This window comes from Gopherus flavomarginatus, chromosome 6 (genome assembly GCF_025201925.1).
Source record: "Gopherus flavomarginatus isolate rGopFla2 chromosome 6, rGopFla2.mat.asm, whole genome shotgun sequence".
Classification (NCBI taxonomy): domain Eukaryota; kingdom Metazoa; phylum Chordata; order Testudines; family Testudinidae; genus Gopherus; species Gopherus flavomarginatus.
This window is the reverse complement of record NC_066622.1, coordinates 22,915,665-22,939,727: the sequence shown is the minus strand read 5'-3', so window position 1 is coordinate 22,939,727 and position 24,063 is coordinate 22,915,665. Positions and strand designations below refer to the sequence as shown.

The following is a 24,063-nucleotide window of genomic DNA, read 5'->3' as shown; positions in this document are numbered from 1 at the left end:
ATGCTTCTCTTTGACTATTCCAGCTGTAGGCCTCAATCCTGCAAGTTGTTCCATGTAGGCAGAGCCCTGCACTTGCGCAGAATCATATGAAGCTCCTTTCAGAAGCAGGGGCGCAATGACCAAATTGTCTCAAATATTGACTTGGAATAGGAGAGAATAAAGCCTTACTGATCACATGCATGATCCTTACAATTAATTTATCAATAACTTGTTTTTCACTAGTGTCTTCTTTCCAGGGATCCCAAGATCCCATGGTTTACAAACAGTGAAGAATTTTAGCCTCTCAATGTCCCAGCGATGTGAGTCAATAGTATTATGTTCAATTCACAGAGGAGATTGAAAAGTTACTTGCCTAAGGTCACACGGGGAGTGTGTGACAGAGTTAGCGATAGAACACAGAAATTCTGCCTCACAGTCCAGTACCTCTCCTTGCTTGTATTCACCTTTATTGTACAAGAATTGTTCTCCTCTCACTGGGGCTCATAACCTGGTTGTGGAAAAAATGCTCCTGGTTGAAAAGTGGCAAAGAAGGCCTCAGTTCTGTGGATATCGTTTTTTAAACGATTATTTTACTTGCTTGGGTTTAAGTCTTGAACTTTTTTAAGCACAAAGATTGTTTTAAAATTCTGTTCTGTACTTGTCTTGATTTTTGAGGAAGAAATGATGTGGACAGCGATTAGTCCATAACATGGTCTAGCTCAGGGGTCAGCAACCTTTCAGAAGTGGTGTGCCGAGTCTTCATTTATTCACTCTGGTTTAACGTTTCGCGTGCCGGTAATACATTTTAATGTTTTTAGATCTTTCTATAAGTCTATAATATATAACTAAACTACTGTTGTATGTAAAGTAAATAAGGTTTTTAATTTTTTTAAGAAACTTAATTTAAAATTAAATTAAAATGAAAAGCCCCCCAGACTGGCAGCCAGGACCCGGGCAGTGCGAGTGCCACTGAAAATCAGTTCATGTGCTGCCTTCGGCACACATGCCATAGGTTGCCTACCCCTGGTGTAGCTGCATGAAGTATCTCAGATCCCCACTAAATTAGAAACAGTCCAGATACTGAACTTATTGTGCACTTACAGTGACTACATCTCACAAGGGTTTTGTGTGTGTGTTTCTAATAGGAATAGTTTTCTGTGGGTGTTTAAATGTATGCTTCATGACAGCCCAGGGCCACTTCTTTGAAGGCTTTCCCTAGCAGCCAGGCATTTTAAAGAAATGTATGAATAACGGAGCTATTCCAATTTCTTGGGCATATAATACACATACCCAAGAGACAGAACAACTTGTAAATAATGTGCTTTAATGTCCTCCTTAAATATACGTATACCTTAGGGCCTCTTATGAGCTCTTGGACTCCAGCAAATGGTATTTGTTTCACTTGTCACAAAATCCCCTGTCCCCAGACTGTCTGTAGCACTTTTTTTTGCCAAGCCTGCCTCTTACTCGCAAGAAAAGACTGCAGTCCCACTCTCCCTTAACCCTTCTCTGTCCCCCAAAATTAACTGAATTGCCCATTATGATCTTGCCACACTCAGCATTAATGAATCAATGAAGTCTCCCTATTTATTTATAAAAATAGTAACTGCTTTTCCCTAAAAATTAGGAATGGCCCTGTGAGAATCACAGAAAACAGTGTTTTATCCTGGTTTTTGAACTTCCCAGCAGACAGGCCATTAGCTGCTTGAGGTGGTGAAATTGACAAGATGCTGGGGTGTGAACACCTATACACATCAGGGACCATGCTCAGGTCTGTTGTCCTCCAGGAAGATTCCAAATGAGGACTTTCCCTCTTCATGCCCCCTGCCCCTCTGTAAGCCAACCTAGCACCCTTCCATAGTAAGATCCAGTGAAGTCTGAGACCACGGGAACTGCTGCAAAAGGTAGTGCAGTTACAGCCCCAGACAGAGGGCCAGGAACACAGGGGGACTGGATTGTGGCAAGCTTTTGGAGATGGAAAAGAATCCGAGGTGTAAGAGGGGTGACTGGTTTGACAGTGAATTTGTGCACTATGTTTAAGAGAGGGCAATATGAAGGTGAGAGCCAAGAAGGGGAGAGTGAGGAGAAAGAGAAAAGAAAAAAGAAGGCAAAAGCATAAGTAATAAGAGGAGGGATTGAACAGCCTTTTCTCTATTGTACCTCTCCCTTTTTAGTCTGCCACCCTACAGGGGTGTGTTTGTGTGTGTGGTTGTGTTTGTGTTTTGTTTAGTTTCCTGGAACTCAAAGTCTAGCCCTGGGTTGTCTGAGGGGACTGTGAATAACTGGTGATCTTTAGGGAATGACAAGCTTTCCCTCTAGCTATTATATTTTTAAGTGTCTTCATGAGGAAAAAGGGTTAGAAACTTACTTTTTTTTTTCTTAATAAAAGCTGAGAGTCTACATCTACAATGTTGTGCCCTCTAGTTACGGAAGATGGGTTGCCATGGGCTTGCAGGTCTTGGTCTACCGGCAACTCTTAGGGCTTGGCTATGCTGGAGAGTTGCAGCGCTGGTGGTGGGTTTACAGCGCTGCAACTTACTCACCGTCCACACTTGCAAGGCACATACAGCGCTGCATCTCCCTGGCTGCAGCGCTGGCTGTACTCCTGCTCTGCCTGGGGCATAACGATTGCAGCACTGGTGATGCAGCGCTGCTCCGCCAGTGTGGCCACCAAAAGCGCTGTAATTGGCCTCCAGAGTTATTCGGAGGTATCCCAGAATGCCTGTTCAGCCACTCTGCTCATCAGTTTGCACTCTACTGCCCTGGCCTCAGGTGACCCGCCCTTTAAATGCCCCGGGAATTTTAAAAATCCCCTTCCTGTTTGCTCAGCCAGGTGTGGAGTGCAATCAGTGAATCTTTCCAGGTGACCATGCCTCCATGCACCAAACGAGCCCCAGCTTGGAGCAATGGCAAGTTGCTGGACCTCATCAGTGTTTGGAGTGAGGAAGCTGTGCAGTCACAGCTGCGCTCCAGCCGTAGGGATTACGATACCTATGGGCAGATATCAAGGGCCATGCTGGAAAGGGGCCATGACCGGGACGCGGTGCAGTGCAGGGTTAAAGTGAAGGAGCTGCGGAGTGCCTGTTGCAAAGCCCACGAGGGAAACCGCCGCTGCCCCCACGACCTGCCGTTTTTACAAGGAGCTGGACGCGATACTTGGGGTGACCCCACTGCCAATCCAACGACCACGATGGACACTTCAGAGTGGGGGGGGAGGGAGGCGGAGGAAACCGAGATTGAGGGTATTGGGGTTGGGGGAGATACCTCGGAGTCCCAGGAGGCATGCAGCCCGGAGCTGTTCTCAAGCCAGGAGGAAGGTAGCCGGTCGCAGCAGCCAGTACTTGGTGAAGGACAAGCAGAGGAGCGGGTTCCCGGTAAGCGGCTTTTATTTTCAGGATGGAAATGTTTCGGGAGAGGAGGAGGGGTTAGGAATGCATGCATGCATGCCTGCCTAGATGTGGAATAGCCCATTGATGTGGTCTATCACGTCGCGGTAATCGGCCTCGGTAATCTCTTCAAAAGTTTCAGCCAGAGTGTGGGCAATGCGCTTGCGCAAGTTTATAGGGAGAGCCACTGTGGTCCTTGTCCCAGTCAGGCTAATGCATCCGCGCCATTGTGCCGTGAGGGGTGGGGGGACCATTGCTGCACACAGGCAAGCTGCATAGGGGCCAGGGCAGAATCCGCATTGCTGTAGAAGACCCTCCCACTCTTCCCAGGTGACCCGCAGCAGCGAGATATCTTCCAGGATTAACTCCTGTGGAAAATGTTGGGAGACTGTTCAGTGTAGATGCCCCCTACAGCAGTTTGCTTTCCTCAACGCACAGAAACCCCTGCACATCCCTGAAGCAATCAGTCCCCCTTACTCACCATTTCGTGGCTCCTGTGGGTTATGTGCGCTCTGTTTGGTATGGGAAAATTATGCTAAAGTGAAGACTGTAAACTCCTTCACTGTGTGGGAATAACTGTCTGGGTGAGATTATAAACAATGCTGCCTCTGTTAACTGTTGCCATTTTTGCCTTTCGAAAAGTGTCCTTGACTACTCGACTGCCCGTATCATCGACTGCTCAGAGGCTACAAAACCTCAGGAAGAAGCTGCGAAAAAGCAAAGAAGACATGCTGAAAGCAGTTATGGATCACTCTGCCAGAGAGATTAAACAACTGCAGGACTGGAGGAAACAACTGCAGGACTGAAGGGAAAGGGAAAACAGGATCCGCCAGAGAAACGCAGCGGCTAAGGAGAAAAGCACAAAGCAGCTGATAAGCATCCTGGCGTGCCAAGCGGACTCTATCCAGTCACTCATAGCCATGCAGGCAGAGCACTACCGTACCGGCCCCTGCTCCCCGTCCCAAAGCTCTTTCCCTTGTGCCCCAATGTCAGCTCCAAACCCCCTTCCTCAGCATCCAGGTTCTTACCACCACCAGCTGCCCCCAACACCTGTGCGTTCACCAACCAGCCCTGAGAACTACAACCCTTACCCTCTGCACTCAACCCCCATCACCATGCAGTATTTTCATCCTGAAGTGCAGCAGTCATTGCACAGTGCTCCAGACAGGACATATTCAAGCCTATGACTGTACAGTTCACCATCCCACCCCCCTGCCCTTTTAGGTTCCCAAAATGTTGTGTGTCTGACAAGAAAGTTATTTTCTTTTCAATAAATGAATTCTTGGCTTTGAAAAGAGTCTTTATTATTGCAGAAAGTGATAGATACCGTAGCCCAGGAAAGAAACAGGCACTGCAAATCATTTTAGGAAAAACAGATTCCTACTAACATTGTAACCACTGCACTTCACTCCCGTGCAAGGCACCAAACATTACTATTAGTTTTCAGCCTCAAATTCCTTCCTCAAGGCATCCCTAATCCTTGTAGCCCTGTGCTGGGCCTCTCTAGTAACCCTGCTCTCTGGCTGTGCAAATTCAGCCTCCAGGCGTTGAACCTCGGAAGTCCATTCCTGACTGAATGTTTCATCCTTCCCTTCACAAATATTATGGAGGGTACAGCATGCGGATATAACCGCAGGGATGCTGCTTTCCCCCAAGTCTAGCTTCCCATACAGAGATCGCCAGCGCCCTTTTAAACGGCCAAAAGCTCACTCCACAGTCATGCAGCACCGGCTCAGCCTGTAGTTGAACCGGTCCTTGCTCCTGTCAAGCTTCCCGGTATATGGTTTCATGAGCCAAGGCATTAATGGGTAAGCGAGGTCTCCAAGGATCACAGTGGGCATTTCAACGTCCCCTACTGTGATTTTCCAGTCTGGGGAAAAAGTCCCAGCCTGCATCTTCCTGAACAGGCCAGTGTTCCGAAAGATGCGTGCATCATGCACCTTTCCAGGCCAGCCTGTGTTAATGTCAATGAAACGCCCACAGTGATCCACAAGTGCCTGGAGAACCATAGAGAAATACCCCTTCCGATTAATGTACTCGGATGCTAGGTGGGGTGGTGCTAGAATAGGAATATGCGTCCCATCTATCACCCCTCCACAGTTAGGGAAACCCATTTGTGCAAAGCCATCCACAATGTCCTGCACGTTCCCCAGAGTCACGGTTCTTAGCAGGATGCGATTAATGGCCCTGCAAACTTGCATCAACACAATTCCAACGGTGGACTTTCCCAGTCCAAACTGGTTCGCGACCAATCGGTAGCTGTCTGGAGTTGCCAGCTTCCAGATTGCAATAGCCACTCGCTTCTCCACTGGCAGGGCAGCTCTCAATCTTGTGTCCTTGTGCCACAGGGTAGGGGCAAACTCAGCACACAGTCCCATGAAAGTGGCTTTTCTCATCCGAAAGTTCTGCAGCCACTGCTCGTCATCCCAGACTTCCTTGACGATGTGATCCCACCACTCAGTGCTTGTTTCTCGAGCCCAAAAGCAGCGTTCCATGGTGCTGAGCATGCCACAGGTAATTTAATGCCACAGGTATTTTAATGTCATACGCGTCAGGCGACTCGATATCAGCGTCGGACTCCTCACTGTCACTTTGGAGCTGAAGGAATAGTTCAACTGCCAAACGTGATGTGCTGGCGAGACTCATCAGCATACTCCTCAGCAGCTCGGGGTCCATTTCCCACAGAAATCGTGCTGCACAAAAACCGTTGGGAGAGTCACAATGGTGTAAAACGTGGACGGAAAAACAGTGACTGCTGGGATGTGAAGCGATGCATCACGGGGCGTTGGGACAGGAAGCTGAATGACCCGCACCCTTCCGTCCCCTTCCCACAACCCACGGTGCCAAAATGGGATGAGGTGTTCTGTGGGATAGCTGCCCATAATGCACCACTCCCAGCAGTGCTGCAAATGTGGCCACACTGCAGCGCTGGTAGCTGTCAGTGGCCACACTGCAGCGCTTTCCCTACACAGCTGTACGAAGACAGCTGTAACTCCCAGTGCTGTACAGCTGCAAGTGTAGCCATACCCTTAGTTTTCTCCCTTCTTGATTGTTCTAGAAGGCATATTGTGGTGCATCAAGCAGTACAACGAGATTGCCTGGTGAGCCTGGGGCATGTAAGAAATTTTGAGCAGGCTTGCGTGTGGGGTTTTTTTTTAAAAAGGGGGAAAATGTCTCATGTCAGAGTGGCCACATAGGAAATTCCGAGTCCTTTTTTCTCTCTCTTTCAGTATGTGCATTTTTCATTTGGACTTGTTAAAAATGTTATGCCCTGTGTCCAACTGGACATGTAAATGTCTTGGGGATCTTTCATCTGCTCTCTGGAGTCAATTTACTGGGATCTCAATTTTCCAAAAACGATTGTGTGTGCACAACAAAATTGCCCACTCATCAAATGAAAGGCAGTACTTAGTAGTGAATGGGATATGGAGCCTTTCACCTCTAGGTCATTCATTCAATTACAGCTTGGTTTAGCTGCAGCCACCATTTGCAGTCTGTGCAGTGTTTTGTGTCGCAGTGAAACGATGAGTTTTGGTCTTGTTAGAATATAAGTACTCATGTTGCCAAAACAAAACCAAAAAAAAGTGTATCCCAATTGACAATCTCAGAAGATGGGGAAGGAGTGACCTGGCCATGGATACAGAGGTTGCCTCTCTAGGTCAGAGGCCAGGCACACACGGCAGGGTGGGGAAGTTTGCATTTTGGTTTATCCATTTGTTCTCTGGATCAAGGATTTCATTTTCCAGGGGTCTCAGTGTGCAAGATGGGATGTTTCTACAACTGTACACACACATATTTTTTTATCTGCAACTGCATTCCTGTTTTTGTTTTTTCATTTTTTTTGTCCCCATGATTTGTTGATTTCTGGACTTTATGGCCCCCAACTCAGCTGAGGTGAAGAACGGATTTCATTGTTTTGGTGGGCTCTGCCCACCAGTGTTGTTGTCAAATAAGGACACATCTTTAACCTGCACTAAAGTCACTTAAAAAAAGAAAACTTTTTTCCTTTCTGTATGTTTTTTGTTAGCTACAACCACAAAGTCCCAGCGGTAATTTAAATGTAAGTATCTATAATTGCTTTAGGGGGTTTACATGTGGTGCTTCCTCATTTAGCTGCTGGACCAAGTTCTTTCTTTGTAAGAAATACCCTTTGCTGTGGGAGGAGGAGAACTTTTGGTATGTAGAGATTGAAGTCTGAAAGTGGAGGTTTACATTAAATTTATTGTTTTGACTGTGGTAACTACATGTGTTCCTACTTCATCAATTTGTGCTCCCAGGATGCCCTTGGAAACTTGACTTTTCATCTCAACAGCAATTTCCTGGTTTAAATATTGTTTTGAAAAATAGATTATAATCTCTTTGTTGTGAGCTGTGAGGAAGGAAACCCACTTTCCTAGTTGGTCCTGCAGTGAGACCATAATTTTTAAATTATGGTGACCTAACAGCGTTCAAGGCCACATCTGATGTTATATATGAGGATTGTAATACTAATCTAGTCAGATGGAAATGTCTCAGCCAGAGTGCAGGGATGTGATTTCCTCCTCAGTTATGCAGTTCCCTGCACTCTGCTGTAGTTGTCTGATTTGCATAATCCTGGTTACGTCTCAGTAACTCTACTGTGAATATGCATCTATTTCTAATCTCATTGGCTGTTGTTATCCCTCCGCTCTGATTGGCTTATGTATTTATAATTTTCATGCTCTTTGCCAGCAACAAAGAAGCCTCCTTGATGTTTCATTCTCTTCAGAGGAATCAGGAAAGCTCTAAAAATTACATGAAGGAGAAGAAGAATATACTTAAAAGCAGAAAGAATGTGGCTGTCCAACTGTGGAAAAGGAAATGATTTAAAAAAGTATTCTTTGACTTCTTTCTCCTCCTCCTTACCATCTCTCTTCCCTCCACATGCCTTACTTGGCCTTTCCCTGCAGACTGGCAGGACTCTCTCCCCCAGAATAACCACCATTTATTTAAGCAGCAAAGAATCCTGTGGCACCTTATAGACTTCATCTGAAGAAGTGGGTATTCACCCACAAAAGCTCATGCTCCAAAACGTCTGTTAGTCTATAAGGTGCCACAGGATTCTTTGCTGCTTTTACAGATCCAGACTAACACGGCTACCCCTCTGATACTTGACACCATTTATTTATTTACTTACCACTGGAAGAATCTTAGCCCATTTTGAAACACAACATTTAAAAACCAAAAAAGGAAAAACTAGTTATTCTTGAGCACAGAATAACCGCTTTATGGTGAGTCCCAACTATTGTCTATACAAGGTGCTCCCATTTGGCCTAGCAACTGCACCCAGTGTGTTCACCAAAGTGTTTCCAGTAGTAGCAGAGTAGTTCAGGCAAAGCATCGACATCTTTCGTCCTGGATTTAGATGATTGGCTTCTTTTTGGCAGGACACACCGGGAAGACCTCATATCAACCTCATTGCTGTTTCAGCATCAGTCATCCCTAGGAGTCTGTGTGAACATGGAGAAATCTATGCTAATCGCGACACAGACTAAAGAATTTATAGGAGCAACGTTAGGCCATGTCTGCAGTACACAGTTAAGTTGACTTAAGCTACGTCAGTGATTATAAACTGCTGTAATTACATCGCTTGTGCACGTTCACATACCACTCTTTGTGTCGGTGGAGCTTGTCCACAGTTGGTGCTCTAGCACCGACAGAGCAGTGGACCATGGGTAACTATGTCATTGTGCAAATTGCCACCTTCTCCCACTAAGAGTTCTGCAAATGGATAGTGGTGCATCATAGGGGGCGGGATCACTTCCCCATGATGCAGTTTTCTCCGTTCCATAATTCCAAGGGCTTCTGCTTGCATTTCGCACCATTTTTCAACTGCTCCTGTAAACTTTGTGCCCACCATCTCTGCCTGGCAGCCTGGATCCTGCACTGCTCACCATTCTTGCAATAAGCGCTATCAGCACAGTGCTGCTGATCCTGCAGTATTTTGTGAGCTGTGAATCTGAACAAGAATCCGTGGTGCCTGCCCTGCTGTGTGCCATAGAAAGAAACAATTTGAGATTGTTTGTGTTCATGGAGTAGGTGCATACAGTGGATCCTTGCAATTGGGCTCAGGAAACAAGTGCCGAGTGGTGGGATTGGATTGAGATGCAGGCATGAGATGACAAGCAGTGGCTTCAGAACTTTCATATGCAGAAAGCCACTTTCCTTGAACTCTGTGTGGAACTCGCCCCTGCCCTTTGTCACAAGGACACCAAAATGAGAACTGCCATCATGATGGAAAAGCGTGTGGCAATCGCCATGTGGAAACTAGCAACTCCAAACTGCTACCTGTCAGTCACGAATCATCTTGGAGTTGGGAAGCCCACCATAGAGGTTGTGGTGATGCAAGTGTGCAGGGCTATTAATCGCCTTCTGCTATGAAGGTCTATGACTCTGGACAGTGTGCAGAAAATAGTGGATAGCTTGTGGCAGTGGCATTCACTAAACAGTGGCGGTGCGATAGATGGCACGCATGTCATAATTTTGGCCCCAGACCATCTTGTGATGGAGTACATTAACATAAAAGGCTATGTCTCTATGGTATTGCAAGTGCTGGTGGATCATCGGTGTCAGGGAAGATGCATGACACTCGCATCTTCAGGAACACTGGCCTGTATATAAATCTGCATGCAGGAACTTTCTTTCCAGACCAGAAGATTCAAGTAGGGGCTGTGGAAATGCCCATAGTGATCCTGGGAGACCCAGGCCCTACCCCTTATTCCCATGGCTCATGAAGCCATACACCAGAAACCTTGACAGCGGCATGGAGTGCTTCAACAGGCTCAGCAGGTGCAGAATGACTGTAGAATGTGTGTTTGGCAGATTAAAGGGTCGCTGGCGCTTCCTTTTTGGCAGGTTATACCTCAATGAGGAAAATATTCCTGTGGTCATAGCAGCCTGCTGTGGTCTGCATAACATTTATAAAGCCAAGGAGGAAAAGTTTCCCCAGGGGTGGAGGGTAGAGGTGGATCGCCTGGCAACTGATTTTGAGCAGCCAGACAACTGGGCTATAAGAAGGGCTCAACAGGCAGCTATTCAAATTTGGGAGACTTTGAAGCAGCATTTTGATAGTGAGCTCCAGTAATGTCTTTCTGTAATGAGTTGTGCCAGGTATTGTTTACTTGCCACATTGAATGACTCCTGTAATGATTCCTGCCTGAGCATTAATTTAGTCTGCAAATGTACTAGTTTCCACTGTGTATGAATTTCTGTTGCAACCATCCTGTGTAGGTCACAAATCAAGAATCACTGTCTTTGTAAGACTAAATTTTTATTAAACAGCAATACACAGATTAACATTTCTTACAAGGGACATGACAGTGAGCAGCACTCTCTGAAGTGAGGATCTCATAGCTGTGTGTAAGTCCAGCCGTCATTATGGAAAATGTCCTTGCGGTGGAGTACAAGGGTTACTGTGATGGGCCAGGAATGTGTATGGGAAGTTCTGGGAGAGCAATGAAGGCAGTTCTGTATGGGCTACAGGGGGAGTCAAGCACACATGTGTTCCCCCTGCAGCTCAGTCAGGGACCTCAGCATCTCTGTTTGGTCCTCCATGAACTTTATTATCTACTCCTGGCTCTGTATCATTCGCTGGCTATTCATTTCTAGTATTTTGATTGTCTCTCTCCATGCTTGTTATTGGCCTGATCTGATGGTTGCAGCTCTTTACGAAATATGTCCTGCTTACTCCTTCTCTTTCACTACTTTATCTGATGGAGGCGTTCTTCTGGTGTGGAACTGGTCCTCAAGGGCACACCTGCAGAAGCAAAAGAAACAATACACAGAGTCAATATTATGTATGCACTCAATCTTGAATCATAAAGGTTACATACACCTCTTTCTCACTTTCCCATGGCAAGCATGCAGCACAGCCAGGAGTAAGGTGCAAAAAAGGACAAAGGGTCTGGGTGGGTTCAGAAGGGGATCAGTACAAGTGCCTAGGTACGCTAATCCGAATACGGGCACCATTTTCCACAGATAGGGGTGATTGAAGCTGATCTCTCACTACTGAGGGTAACCGAAGATGCAAGGATGCATCTCTTTCATGTGTGTGACTTCAGACCAGGTCTGTATGCTGCTTGCCTGTGTGCTGGTTTGGTTCCTCCAGAAGTAATTCCCGATTGGTGCAGCAAAGTTTCCTACAAAGGGGGAAGAAACAAAGCAGCTCTGCCAATGAATCTTCGGCAGAGGATTGCAGAGTATCTGCAGGAAAGTTTCCTAGAGATCTCTGAAGGATTCCCAGGAGATGTGTGTGCATTAACAAACTTCTCCACAGGGCCCCCACTATGTAACTACATAGGGTAATATGAAGCAGATACAAACAGCACCTGGTGGTGTTAATTTCCTCCCTTCTCCCACGTGACAAAATAAAGGACATATCTAGCTCATGTAACCATGCACTATCAAAGCAAAATGAGAACTTACTGGAGCTCTCCTCTCCAGCTTCAGGAATGCCAGAGCCAGAAATGGCTAAACCACTCTGAAGTCAAAAAGAGGTCCTGGCTGCCACGCCACTAGACAAACCTGTTGCCTGTCTCGCATCCTTCTCCAACTCTACCTACTCATCCACCACTTCGTCCTTGGGGTTGAATCGGCTGCCTCCAGTCCTGCCGAAGTATCCATAGGGCTCTTGGCGGTGGAAGTGGGGTTGCTGCCGAGGATGGTGTGCAACCCCTCCTAGAAGCAGCATGTTTTTGGCATTGCATCAGACAGATAGTTGGCTTACTTTGCTTTCTGGTACGCCTGCCTCAGCTCCTTGATCTTAGCACAGCACTGCTGTATGTCCCTTTTGTGCCCTTTCTCATCCATGCCACGAGCCATCTGCTTGTCAGTGTCAAAGTTCCTATGGCTGGATTGGAGCTGCAATTGCACAGCCTCCTCTCCCCACAGTCCCTACAGATCCAACAACTCTGATGTACTGCAGGTGGGAGCGCACTTGCTGCAGAAAGCCGGCATGGTCATCTGGGAAGATGCGATGTGAGCTGTCCATGAGCAAACAGGAAGTGGAATTTCAAAAAACCCTGGGGCTTTAAAGGGGGAGGGGCATGTGCCCATGTACCTGGCTGAAGGGCAGCAAAGTAGAAACTGCTTACCAGAGCAGTCATGATGGGCATTGTGGGACACCTCCTGGAGGCCACTTAAGGTGACATAAGCAAGGGCACTGTCTACACCAGTGGTTTTCAAACATTTTTTCTGGTGACCCAGTTGGAGAAAATTGTTGATGCTCACCACCCAACAGAGCTGGGGATGAGAGGCTTGGGGTGTGGGAAGAGTCTCAAGGCTGAGGCAGAAGGTTGGGGTATGGGGGTGAGGGCTGCAGCATGGGGCTGGGAATGAGATGTTCAGGGTGTGGGAGGGGGTTCTGGGGTGGGGCTGGGGATGAGGGGTTTGGGGCACAGGGTTGGGGCTCCGGGCTTGTGGGGGGACTCAGGGCTGGGGCATGGGGTTGGGGCTTCAGCTTTGGGGCAGGGCTCAGGGCTGGGGTAAGGGATTGGGGCATGGGATTGGGGGGCACTTGGGGCTGGGGCAGGGAATTGGGGCTCCAGGGTATGGAGGGGCTTACGTCTGGCAGCACTTGGTCAGTGATGCAGCTGGGGGGCAGAGGCAGGCTTCCTGCCTGTTGTGGCACCGTGGACTGCGCTGCACCCCAGAAGCAGCCAGCAGCAGGTCTGACTCCTAAACCAGCAAAATGGTCATTACAGATACCTCCCTGTTAGGCTGGGGAGCTCACATGGACAGTTACATGGTGGAGGGCACTTGAATGCCCTGAGAAACCAGAATGCATGTCAGTTTTCTGGAACACTCAGCATTCTGAGAAGCTGAGAAGCTTGCAAAGCCTTTCTACCATTCATCCGGTTTTAGCATGTATTCAAGACAGCGTTACAAGCCCCACATCTCAAGCATGGAGAGGAGACTTCATTCCCTCAACATTCAATGAGCACTGACATTTTGTCTGCAGAGAACAAAACTGATCAGAAAGTCGCCTAGACCGTTTGTTGCTGTAGCAGAATGAATTCTAGGTCAAGCTGTATTACTCCCGGAAAGTCTCTAAGTGAATCTCTGGTAGCATCCTGCTCGACCGGTTGGCACAACTCCATGCCCCACACAAAGTAAGGGCTCACTCTACAAGGGCACAATGGGCCTCAGTGGCATCACTTCAACAGGTGGTACTCAACACTTTCAGGGCAGCTATGTGGAGTTCCATCTGCATGTTGACAAGACATTATGCCTTGGTCTAAGACTCCTTTGCTGATGCATCCTTTGGGGCAGTTGTTCTACAAGCTGCTATACCACATGCATCCTCCTATCCTGCTCCTTTTTGAGCACTGCTTTTCAGTCACCTACAGTGGAATACACTGAGGGACAAGCACTCGGAGAAGAAGGGAAAGTTACATACCTTGTTGTAACCGGAATTCTCCAAGAGGCATAGTCCTTATGTGCATTCCACTACGTACCGCCTTCCTGTCTGCTTTGGATTATGACTGGATTCGCTGTAGAGAAGGAACTAGAGCAGGCGGTCAGTCTGCACCACCCTTTACAACTTCATTACGGAGCACAAGGAGAGCAGGGCTGCAGGTTCAGATCAATGGACACTGATTGCAAGAATTCTCCAGTCCCAGGCCCATGGAGCACATGCGTATCCACAGTGGAATGCACATAGCAACCATGCATCTCCAACTCCAGTTACAACACAGTAAATAACTTCCTTTTCCTTGGTGTAACCACTAGACCACTCTTTCTCTGCAGCTCCAGGCTCTGAATATGAGTGAGCTCAGATTCAAAATACAAATATATTCAGAAATAGGGGAGGGAGGAATAATGTGGTGGCAAATTAAATTGCTGCTTGTATAATTTTTCTTCTCTCTTTCGTTTGCTCTTAGTGTGGAAATATGTCTCATAAATATATAAATGCAAAGATGAGAATTGCTGCCAAAAACTGTCAAGTTTCTGGAACTTTCTGCCCTTGATTATTCACATTATAAACCACTCATCCTCTTCCCCCGCCCCTCCCCCCAACTAGTACAGTGCTCTGAACATATACACCCACCACTCAGTCAGATCTGTGTGTATGGTTCATCTTCTGTGCCTTTGATGTGCTCCGTAACGCAGGCAGAGAGAGGTCTGAATGTCTTTCTAAAAAACTGACAGTTTGTGTGACAATCTGTCCACAAATCCACAGGCTTCCTGTCAAACAAATGAGCTTTTGAATATCAGAGGGTTTGGGAACAGTGCTTACAGCATCGCCCATGCGCTGAGGCGAAAGTACAACAAGCTTCATATGTAACCTGAGAGATGCTCTGCATTTTCCTTAATCATTTTGGGGACATCTCATCATTGCTTGTTGGCTGGTTCTCAGCCCTGCACATGTCAGGGTTATTTAGCAAAGTTTGATTTGCTGGGAACTGCATGCAGAGTAATTTGCAGTTGGAGGGGAAAAACCTGAATAGGGGGAAAAAAAGGAAAATTGTAGGCCAGGTTGTTCTCCTCCCCCCTTCCCCCCACAACAAAAACAAAAATTTTATTTTTTTCCATGGGGTTTTCTGTGTCCATGTTGGTGCACTAACATGACCCACATTCTTCTGTTCTCCTTCACCTCTCCATATACCACCTGTCTGTAAGTCCCCACCCCCTTCCTCCATTCTGGGCACTGAATGCCTCTTGGAACCCAGTCAGCTGCATTCTTTGACTACCTGTTGTGCAAAAGTTTAGGATTGAGAATGTAATCCAGGTCTCTTGTATGGAGGGGCAAAGGTTGTTTACTAGGCAAGTCTCCTGCAGTTCCTAAATAAGATTTAGTGTGGCAGGGGCATTCATGGTGAGAAACCCCAGACTTTTAGCTACAGCAGTCTCGGTAGGAGGAGGGGACTTTGGTGTTCAGAAACCCTTGATGGAGGCTTCTGCCAAATACTAGCCTTTGGACAGTCATTACAGTCTTTTAAACAAATCAAATGCCCCTCTAATGCAGAGGGTCTTGACGGTGGAATGTATTTAATAATTTCCCCCTTTTAATATGCTGCAGTTACCTGAAGACTGTTAGGTTTATTGATGAAGTGCTGATCATTATCTCTATTGAAGCTTTTGGTTATGCAGACTAGTACCCCTGCACCCCTCACAAGCCACTTGCTCCTTACCCCACTCTTAATATAGTTACTCTGTGCTTGTTAGAGTTGTAAGGAGCAGTCTGCGCTGAGACCTTTCTGCTTTTGTAACCCTGATCTGTTGGTAGGATCCATCTGTTGTTGTGTGGCTGGCTGTGCTGCCAGGCTACCCAGATACAGGCACTGAGCAGAAACTGTCATGGCCTGAAGCCTTTTGGGTGCTTTTTTATCTGTACAGTACTATCAGGTTGAGGTGTTCCGTAAAGTAGATGCTGAAAAACCTTGATGCTTAATCAATACTGGTGAGGCCTGTTTACCTGCAGTTGTCAGGTATAATTGATTATAGCCTTTACTGTGAATTCCTCACCTAGGACTTCTGACTCCTATATTGGACTTTAAACTAGAAAGAGAGTGTGTGAGGATATTCTTCCAAGGCATTTTAAATGTGATTCTGAGGCTTCTGCAGTGCCCAATGCTGTCCTTGTCAGAAAGTCTTTGTTGCCTTCTGGCATTTTATGGCCTTTCTCCACGAAGCTGATTTTGCTTTTCTGTATTTAAAACACCACTGATGTTTCACAGCAAATTTTGCAGGCTATCTGCTTTAACTCAGTCCTGTTTCTACATAACATGATATATTTTCCACGTTTTGGTTCCCTTTATTATTGCTAGGGTTATTCATTCTTTGAGTTTTTGTTTGTCTACTGCTTGTCTTTCCAACCAGAAGCTATTGGCCTCATAACCACATATGAGGATTGAGCTGCTGGGACACTGACCTCTAAAGAACTATTAAGACCTGTTTCCCATGAAAATGGGGGTGGGGGGGGGTGGGGAGAGAAATAGAATTCGGTGTTTTTAATATCAGAAGTTTTAAAAACTCAGACTTTTGTTCATATTTTCAATGGGATATAATGGCTTTCTAAAGGAAAAGTTGCTGAATTTGGACTTCTGAGGGGCACATTGAGACATTTGGCCCTGGGCACAAAACAGGATGTGTATTTATACAAATAAAGCTTTTAACTAGTGCATCCTCTCTGGAACCCTCTTGCTGAAGGCACCCTGGTTCCTGAATGTGACCCCAGCATCATCGAAGCCCAGTGTCAGACTGTAAGGGTATGGCTACATTTGGAATTGGGGCAGCGCTTTGAAGTGTGAGTGTAGTCGGAGCGGCAGCGCTACGAGAGAGCTTTCCCAGCGCTGCATGTAAACCACATCCTTTACGGGTGTAGCATGCAGCGCTGGAAGCCCTGCTCCCAGCGCTGCCGCCCTGATTACACTGATGCTTTACAGCGCTGTATCTTGCAGCACTCAGGAGGGTGTTTTTTCACACCCCTGAGCGCGAAAGTTGCAGCGCTGTAAAGTGTGAGTGTAGCCATGGCCTAAGTGTGTTCTTCATCTGATACAATAGCCTGCGTACTGGACTGGGAACTAGGAAGTCCTGAGATCTAATCTTGTTTATGATGCATGCCCTTCTGTGGTTTAGGACAAGTCACGTAACCACTCAGTGTCTCATTTTCATCACCTGCAAAATGGGGCAAGTCAGTCATCTCCCTCAGAGGGGGCATTGTGAGAGCTGATATTGGTAAAGCACTTTGGATACGAAAAGCTTTCTATAGCTGTTAAGTATTGTCTTGCTTTCACCCATAGGTAGAGTTGCAGCAGATTTATTCAAACAGAAACATGCTCCTGCCGCTGACTAGTTTAATTTCCCCTTTGCTAGTATTGCAGATGTAGCTCTTCTCCTTGATTCTGCAGTGAATCCTAATCTAGCATTTATGATCTCACAGCCTGTTGCCAAGGGAATGAATTGGGTGTCACAGATTCAGCACTCTGACTTCACTGCAGGCTCAAGTAGGAGTGGATGAGCCCACGCTTGAACAGCGAATACCAGAGCTTCATTTAGAAGCTGCCTTTGGATAGTAACTGCACTTCCCCCATTATTCCCTGTATCTTCCCAGTGCTAAGCCTAGGAGAAAGGAAGTAAATTCTCATAAAAGACGCGCTTCAGTTTAATCCATTACTCCCAGGAGCCACATGTAGCATGCTTTATATGTTCATTTTTTCCATTTGCAAAGAGTGCTTGTTTGTTATCCTTCACATACATTTACACATAGCAACAGTGGAAAGCATCAGCTGTGTGTATTTGCTGGACCAATGTCAGCAAATCAGAAACAGGAGTTCTGCAACACCCCCACCCCGAGACTTGAAGTGACCAGCCTTTGCAGTGTGTCCTGAAGATCCAAAACTCAGCTCTTTCAGACCAAAGCACAAGGGTATGTTGGAAGCAATTCCAAAGGGTTATCCACTGAAAAAGACTAATTCAAGGGACTACCTGCTTGCAGCTTCAGGACTTATGGGTGGGGAAAAACTCTCAGATCACCAGGTTCCAGTCTCTGGGGGACGACTTGTAGATGAAAACCAACAACCTGAGTTACAGTCTATGAAGCTATTAGAGTTTCTGGAGCACAGGTCCAATGTGCTCCCTATAGGAGACACTGCTGAGCACATATGGCTGCTGCAGTCTGTGCTAGCTGAAGTTTTCGGTTGACCTTCCTCTGTTGCTCCCATGGGAGCAGTAGCCTTCTGAACACTCTCTAAACCAGAAGTTCTCAAACTTTTCTTTTTTGATGGACACCTTTTGAAATGCAGTATTAATCACTGACCTCCAACTGAGAAACTGATTGGCAAAAGTATGTGTGTACTTCATATAAATATGTACTGTTTGTAATGTTTTAAGAAAGAGAGTGTCATAAATATAAAGGAGAGGGTAACAACCCTCCTGTATACAATACTATAAAATCCCTCCTGGCCAGAGACACCAAAATCCTTTTACCTGTAAAGGGTTAAGAAGCTCAGGTAACTTGGCTAACACCTGACCCAAAGGACCAATAAAGGGACAAAATACTTTCAAATTAGGGGGCCAGAGGGAAGAGTTTTGTTTGTGTTCCTTGTTTTGGTGGTGGTCGCTCTTGCGACTAAGCGGGACCAGACATCAACCCATGTTCTCCAGATCTTTCTGAACAAGTCTCTCATATTTCAAACTTGTAAGTAACAGCCAGGCAAGGCATATTAGTTTATCCTTGTTTTCTCAACTTGTGAATTTTACCTTTGCTAGAGGGAAGTTTATCCCTGTTTTGTTGTAACTTTGAAACTAAGGCTAGAGCAGGTTCCTCTGGGCTCTTTGAATCTGATTACCCTGTAAAGTTATTTTCCATCCTGTGATGATTTTTACATTTTCTTTTTAATAAAATCCTTCTTTTAAGAACCTGACTGATTTTTCCGTTGTCCAAAGACCTAGGGGTTTGGGTCTTTGATCACTTTGTAACCAATTGGTTAGGATATTATTCTCAAGCCTCCCAGGAAAGGGAGTGTAAGGGCTTGGGGGGATATTTTGGGGGAAGAGGAACTCCAAGTGGTCCTTTCCCTGTTTCTTGTTAAATTGCTTGGTGGTGGCAGCGTGCCAGGTTTTAACCTAAGCTGGTAGAAATAAGCTTAGGGGGCTTTCATGTGGGTCCCCACATCTGTACCCTAGAGTTCAGAGTGGGGAAGGAACCCTGACAGAGAGTATAAGAGTACTTACAGATATCAGTCAGATGGGTGTTCCTGCTTCTGACTGCAGAGTCTATCCATCCTTGTGTGATGCAGAGCCAACGTGGGGGGGAGGTGTGCTACGTGAGGTCATTTGACCCTCCTCCCTGAAGTGCTGATGTAGCAGGGCAGAGCAGTGGTGTGCCTCCTTGGCTAGCTGTGCCTGCTCATGGAGTGAATGGCTGTGAGGCAACCCCTTCTGATGGCAGGGAGAGATCTCTCTTCTGCAGTGATGCTGCAATTTTTGGTTGCACTCCCTCCAACCCAAATAGGCTGGTGGCCAAATGAGGTTAGTTGGGAGTGGAGGTGGCGCTCTCTCCCTGAAACCCACCTCGCAGGGCTGGCCTGAGCCACCTGTCACCACTCGCCCACCTGAATGTTCCTCTGTGCCCCCTCGTTTGAAAAACTCTGGCACTCCCTCCCCAAGAACCGTGGCATTGTCTTCCCCTACCCCTAACATTTCTCCACATCCCTACTTTGAAAACCTCTGGCACTCCCTCCCCGAGCCCTGCCATGCAAGGTCGGCCTGAGCAGCTTGGTTTCACCGCTCGCCCACCTGAATGTTCCTCTGTACCCCCCTCATTTGAAAACCTCTGGCACTCCCTCCCTGAGCCCCATGGAATTATCTTCCCCTCCCCCAAACATTCCTCCTCACCCCTAGTTTGAAAACCTCTGGGGTTCCCTCCCTGAGCTCCACTGCGTGTTGCTGTCCCCCTCGAACATTTCTCTGCATCACCGGGGGTGCAAAGGAACATATAGAGGGAGAGCAGTGACACTAGGCAGCTCAGGTTGGCTCCATACAGCGGCGCTCGGGGAAGGAGCACCCCGACTCACCTTAGCGGGCCACCCAGCAGATGTGCGAACTCTAAGGACCCCCTGCGGTCAATGGACCCTAGTTTGAGAACCGCTCCTCTAAACATCTGTAGCAGCTGCTTCATGACCTCTGTGCGCAAATGACAGAAGGCAGCAGACATGCACGTTCTCATGAGTGTTATGTGAGTCTTAATCTCTGACTTTAGTGGCATTGGGAAGCAGGGGTTTAAAATCTTTTTTGTAGACACTTGTGGCGGAGGTGGTAAAGTCTCCCTTGTCTTGCCCCTTCTCCTTGTCTTTCATTTTGTTTTTATCCTCCTGTGGACTAGAGCATATTCTTCCCTTATAGCGGACATGGGAGACACGCATTCCTGTCAGCTTCTTTAGGGCCACATATTAGAAAGTTTGTTGAATGCTGCAGAGTGCACACAGACAGGGTGATGGTGATTGGAGGTGGGGGGGGGTGACATAAGTGATGCACTTGTCAGGTGTTAGGCAGATTTCACCATCTAATCCCACAGCTGTCGTCTGCAACATTTGTCAAGGCCTCCAATGGCCTGCTCTGTTTCATCAGAAGTATCGCTAGCATTCATCTAGGCTGGCAACATTTCAACAGACATTAATCCTCTTTGTATCTTTAAGCACTTTGACCAGTGACAAGATTCTATACACCAAGGTGTCAAAATACCTCCAGATAGCTTTGGTATCTGTTGTCTTTTTATATCCAAAGAGCCTCTGATCCACTGACCCAGTTCTTAACCTGATGGATAAATCTGTGTTCTGGTGTTAGAGCTTTTTGTTGCTGCTGCTGCTTAAGGTTAGCACAGCATTTCACCTAAAATCGGATTAGTTTCAGGTTTTTCTCACTTCACTCGCGTTCTTGTGTCAAGTGTTTCACATATCATAGTGAACAATGCACATTCTACTGAGGTGGTATATAATGGACTTCAATGTAAGGGCAAAACTGAGCTGGCAGGGTTTTTCTCATGACACTTCAGCTATTTCTATTTCTGAAATAAACCAAGAAGTGCTTTCCTTGCTATATTTTGAATTTTCTGCTTTCTCTCTTGGAAGAAACCAGACAGTACAGAAGAGTATGAAAACATACTGGAGCCTGTGTGTATGTGGGGAATTAATCAAAATTTATTTTGAACCTCAGTTGTAGTGGGGAAGGGAAGTTTTTATTTTAAGGCACTTATGTGTGTATGGAAGAGAGATCTGAGACTATATTTTCATATTCTCACCGTCAACCCATTACTTACCAGAAGAGGTAAACCCTTTGAATTTGCACTGCATCGGTGCCGCTTGTTCACACTCTAAAGACAGAATCCCAAAATTGCCAACCCCAAACACCAAAAATCATGAGTCAGGCCCCCCAAACTCATTTGATTTAGATAAAAATAATACATTTCAGATTCTTTTCCTTTAAGCCTGTTGGGTTCATGTGGGGCACATTATCAAACTTTATTTTCTGCACCATAAAGGCTGGAAATTTACAATTTTTTTTTTTTAATGGCAGCTCAAATTCTCATGTAGCCACTTGTCTCCAGGAGCTGGGACTTTAAAAAAAAAACAAACCAAACATTAAATATCATGAGACTCATTATTAAAATCATGAGAGTTGGCAACACTGTGAGTGTGGGACATTTTCTGAGCATATTTTTTTATACAGGCTTGCAACTGAATCTCCTTTTCTAATTTAGGGTTCTTTACGCCATATATGCCAATAGTCTCTCTGTTGGGGCTGAGCAGTGCCACAGCCAGCCCCAGCTTCAGACACCAACACTGTGGTTATGAGTGACCTGACGAAGTTGTCACCTAGTGTAATGTGAGTAAGATGGTTCTGCATTTTCACATGGCTGCCTGTTCTGAGCTTTCAGGCCAGTTAGAAAGTCCTGGGTTAATATTAGCCGCTGGAATGTTCTGTCACAGTGTGGTGGTGCACAGGATCACACTGGGAGGATTCAAACTATGACAAGAGGCAGCAAATTTTGCAGATGTAGATTGAATGTGAGGAACTCTCAAAACTACTCTCACTGGGGGAAAAGGCCCCAAAACTGTAGAACCACCTCTGCTCAGTGCTCAGATTGAGAGGCAGTTGGGTGGAATTTGTTCTTATTAAATGATTTGGAGAACTGGTCTGAAATTCAATAAAGAGCAGTGCAAAGTTCTACACTGAGGAAGAAAAGAGTTAGCTACAAAATGGGGAATAACTGGCTAGGCAGCCTGAAAAGGCTCTGGGGGTAATTGTGGATCAATGAATTAGTCAACAATGTGATGCAATTGTAAAAATGCCTAATATCGTTCTGGATATACTACATACAACACTCCTACACTAGTTGTCATGTTCTACTCAGCACTGATGAGGCGTCAGCTCGAGTACTGGGTCTAGTTTTGAATGCCACCCTTTAAGAAAATGTGGACAAATTGGAGAGAGTCCAGAGGGAGAACAACAAAAATGATCAAAGGTTTAGAATACAGACGTCCCCTGGGTTACTCAGACCCAACTTTTGGAAATCCGCACTTGCTGAAAAAGTTCCGTAAGCTTTATTTTGTGTGCGTAATTGTTGGAGATCTGTTCCCGACTTACCCAAAATTTGACTTACGCAAGGCATTCCACAAGAACGCTTGCATAAGTCAGGGAGCATCTCTAACTTACGTGGAAAGGTTATAACTCTGATCGTATTCACTCTTGAGAAAAGAAGCATGAGGGGGAGACCTGATAAATCTTGACATATGTAAAGAGGATGGTGACCAATTGTTCTCCATGTGCACTGAAGGTAGGACAAGAAATAATGGATTTACTCTTCAGCAAGGGAGATTTAAGTTAGATATTAGGGGAAACTTTCCAACTATAAGGCTAGTCAAACTCTGGAATAGGCTTCCTAGAAAGGTTAATCTGAAGCAAGGACAGAAGGGAATGAGCAGCCCCCTTGTTCTGCTCCCCCATCTGGCTCAGGGTAGGACTGAAGTGAATGAGCAACCCCCAAAGAGGAAGAGGCCCAAAGGGATGGGGAAATCTTTTCAACACTTCTAGTTGCTGAGCAAGCCCAGGTTTGAATGGCTAATCTGGAACTTTTTTCTTCTTTTGGAAGCACTTAACAATATTGATTAATAACACTGGAAGCAGTAAGTCTTCCCAAAATGAAAAACAGAGGAGTAACCCAAAAGCAAACCAAAGAGGAATCTAGACTGGTGGGAAAGGGGGTTAATTGAATCCATGTTTAGATTTCCTACCTCCCCTTTTGAATTTGGCATTTTAAATTCCTTTCTGTGCCTCCTACACCCCCCACCTCCCATTATAATCCCCAGTGACACCCACATCAGACTTGCCAGGCTGTCGGACATGTGGTCTGGCAGGGTTGTCGTCTTTTCCTCCCCCCGATCACTGAGGTTGAGGTGCCCTTCCCAATCAGAGTTCTCATTTGCCTGCCTCCCAGCCAAGTTGAGAGGCGGAGTGATGTCTTACTGGTTCCATGCCTCAGTGTTTCTGTCCATGCTTGAGGATCCCACCCGATGTTGCCCAGGGGCTCAGGCAGGACCTTGATGCAGTAGTGGCATCATCAGTATTTCTACTACCTCTGTCAAAATAAAATCATTGGGCTGAACTCTCCCATAAACCACACAAAGGCCCTTGCACAAGTGCTTTAATTCTACAGTTCTACCAGCAAACAATTCTGCTGCTTTTTCCTTCCTTAGGTGGGTTAAATGCCAACTTCATGCTGGGCCTCACATACAACATATTTGTTCCTGTTTTCCTTGCCTGCTGCTGTTTCGCTGCAAATTGCTGCAGGCTAATGGTGTCTGATGGCATTACTTCCTATTGCTTGAAAAATGCTTAATTTTCCTACCTTCCTTTCTCTCTGTCTCTCACTTTCTCTCGTTTTGATCTCACAAATCCAGATCCTTTGAGAAATCAGGTGGTATGAAATATGAAAATTGCTTGGGAAGTAATTGGAGAAACAGTGAGATTTATGAAACTCATGGAGAATAACGCTCATACCCTACGTTTTCACATTATTTCATTTTTAATGGCAAATTTAATTAATTGGCACATTGGTCTTTTGTAGGTTCATATGTGAATAAGCAACAGCAGGGAGCTGGAAGTCATTGGATCTGTTTACAGGGCAGAGAAAAAGGCTCCATTAAAATTTGAACTTTTGTTATTGAAAGAAGTAAAAAGG

The 24,063-nt window shown here is 46.1% G+C and overlaps 1 protein-coding gene and 1 long non-coding RNA gene across 6 annotated transcripts in view; one reads left to right on the top strand and one right to left on the bottom strand.

Annotated features, from left to right (window-relative positions):
* Positions 1 to 24,063, top strand: part of CHCHD6 (coiled-coil-helix-coiled-coil-helix domain containing 6) — a 177,489-nt gene that overhangs the window by 76,570 nt on the left and 76,856 nt on the right. The gene's annotated exons all lie outside the window — the stretch shown is intronic.
* On the bottom strand, positions 10,703 to 14,169 carry LOC127053586 (uncharacterized). Its single transcript, XR_007775085.1, has 3 exons — positions 13,780 to 14,169; positions 11,808 to 12,059; positions 10,703 to 11,139 (listed from the first exon to the last, which is right to left on the bottom strand). It is a non-coding gene; the product is annotated as an uncharacterized LOC127053586 (long non-coding RNA).